The following is a 2881-nucleotide window of genomic DNA, read 5'->3' as shown; positions in this document are numbered from 1 at the left end:
CTGTAATACAGAAAACAAAATGGACAACTTATTAATCACAATGATTATTGGCACTTTAAGCAGAGTATTAAGGGGACCTCCACCTTCATTCAAGGAAATGTGTTTTTAAGTTACTCTTCGATAAAACAACAGATCTGCTGTGTGGCTACGATTGTCTCCATCTATCTGTTATATGCAGTGGTAATGAAAATTAACAAACCTGCTAGGAAAAATAATTCTCTAAAGGTCTAGGCCCCCTTTATCATCATGGGGGGGTTGTGTTAACTGTTCTTGGATTTGACCTGTCTGTTGTGTTCTGTGAATTACATGCGGATGTATTTAGAGTTCAACTTTGTTTATATATTGCAGGTCAATAAAATAAGAAAGTGTCTTCTACAAAGCACAGAAAAAATTCAGAAACAAGTTTATTTTGAGGTGGAACCCCCCCCCCCCCTCTCTCTTTCATTTAGTAATATCTTCAAAACAATCTTTGGGATGGTTTGGAGATTTGTGGTCAGAAATAGTTTAATTTTAACTATGTTAATGCCAGCTGAAGAGACCGGATACATACTATGACACTTTTTATTGACGTGAAAAGGTTATTACAGATTATTCATTGGTAGGTGATTTAAATAATATGGTTAGCCTTATTTCCGCTGAGAATCTTTTACATCACATGATTTAAAAATGATTTATTTTTTTTCTAATTAATAAAAATTGTAAGTTATTGTACAAAAGTGCCCATAGTATTGTTATAGTATTATTTTTTCCCCCAATATTTCTAGTTTTCTAATAAATATTCCTTATATAAATGTGGCTGAGGGTTTTTTCTTTTTATAAACTACTAATGAAATAGTATTATGTTGCACACTCCTGATTTCTTGTTAGTCTAGTACAGTGATAGCTAACTTGTGACACTCCAGGTGTTGTGAAACTACAAGCCCCAGCATGCTTTGCCAGTAGATAACTAGCCGATAGCTGGCAAAGCATGCTGGGGCTTGTAGTTTCACAACACCTGGAGTGTCACAGGCTAGCTATCACTGGTCTAGTATCATAGGGATATTTCGCAATGTTTAACGTCAGTAAATTGTGATGTTTCGTCCGGGACAGTGTGGATTTCTATCGCGTACAGGTGACGCTAACTTTAGGGTGATTTAAGTAATTGTATTCTGTGCTTCTTGCCCAACATCCAGCAACGTTCATATAGTCTCTCTCCCATAGTGAGAATCCTCTTTCCCTGTCACATTAATCCCGCTCAGCATGACTATTCCTGTGTAAACACTACACATGTTTTTACAAGATTTACCTTCAAACCTGCACTGTTCATCTGTCCATGTCATCGGCAGAACAGATTGTGACTCTGTAAACTCTACGGACATCTGGTTGTGAGTGCAGACACACTGCAGAATTGGAACAACATTGTTCCATCGTCGAACGAGATTTTTAGTCCGTTTATAAAATCAAATCCAATGTTACAATAAGCTTTGGAACGATAATCGTTCATCGTTGGATCGTACAAACTAATGTGATATCGGGCCAAACGGTCGTTTATTGGGGGATTGGTCCGATCGAGTGAAAAACCTGTAGTGTGCTCCCATTATCATCAGATATTTATATAGCGTCACTAATTCCGCAACGCTGTCCAGAGAACTCGCATCAGACCCTGCCCCAGCCTAATTGCAAAGTATAATTGGTTGCCTGCTCTCTCATGCACCCACCAGCGTACTCGTTCAATTAGTCCAGCAAGTTGTGATTCAAGTAAGTTAATTTTATAGACGGATAATTAATATATTATATCCATTTTTACATAAAAAGGGTACCCTGGCTTTTCCAAGCAAGCTCTATCTCTGTACACAGTTCTTATCTCACACAAATACAGGAGAAATATGTCTGAGAATGTGTCTTGATACTTTTTATTGCAATAAAGGATATGATATACACTCTGTGTTATATAGGGGAGGCATTTACAGTGCCCCCATTGTATACCAGCAAGAATATTCTATTTATAAAAATACATTAAAGGAGTAGGATGGTGTTCTAGTAGCAGATTAGGCTTCATGACTGTAACAGGACCCTTCTCAACCCAAATACTACTCAAAGAGAGGGCATCTAAAATATATATTGTAAAGTGGGAACATACCTTTTAATTTAGTAGACTGATTAAAGCTAATTAGAAAAATATTTTACCTCTGTTTATGGCCCTCTTAAATTAATAGGATTTAGGTGAAAGAACGCTGCTTAGCTGAGGTTCTGAGATCCTCTCAATTAAACACACAGAATTTAAATCCCAACCTTATAAACAATATTTAATAATTAATTCATATATCCAGTACTTCAATCTACAATCTCCATTCTTTATTTTCATAAAAATTCATATAAAATAGTATGCTCCAGACAAGGAAACAATGCTAATTGCAGCGTGATTACAGCTAATTGGCATCAGATACTGCACTATTATTTTATTTAAAATAGTTTATATAGCGCCAATCATATTAAGCAACGTTGCACATTGAACATATAGTCCTTAACGACAGTCCCTGCCCCATTTGAGCTTACAATCTAAATTGACACAGACACTAAGCTCCATTCGACAGATGCCAATTAACCTACTAGTATGTTTTTGGACTGTGGGCGGAACCCCACTCAAACATGGAGAGAAGATACAAACTCCACCCAGATAGGTCAATGATGTCATGACCTCCAGCGCTACTTTTGAACCTAGGTTGGTAAATAACTCCTATGGGGCTATTTGTAATATAGCAGAATGCTAGGCGCCATCACTCAGGCTCTGCCTGACCAATATTCATGAGACCCGATTTATATGCATGAAGTATTGGTTCCTAGTGAATTGATAGGCTGCATTTTAGTCCTGCCCACAAAATGGCTTCCTCCGCCGTGTGTA

Source organism: Mixophyes fleayi, chromosome 9, assembly GCF_038048845.1.
Source record: "Mixophyes fleayi isolate aMixFle1 chromosome 9, aMixFle1.hap1, whole genome shotgun sequence".
In the NCBI taxonomy this organism is placed as follows: Eukaryota; Metazoa; Chordata; class Amphibia; order Anura; family Limnodynastidae; genus Mixophyes; species Mixophyes fleayi.
Note: the sequence above shows the minus strand (reverse complement) of the source record.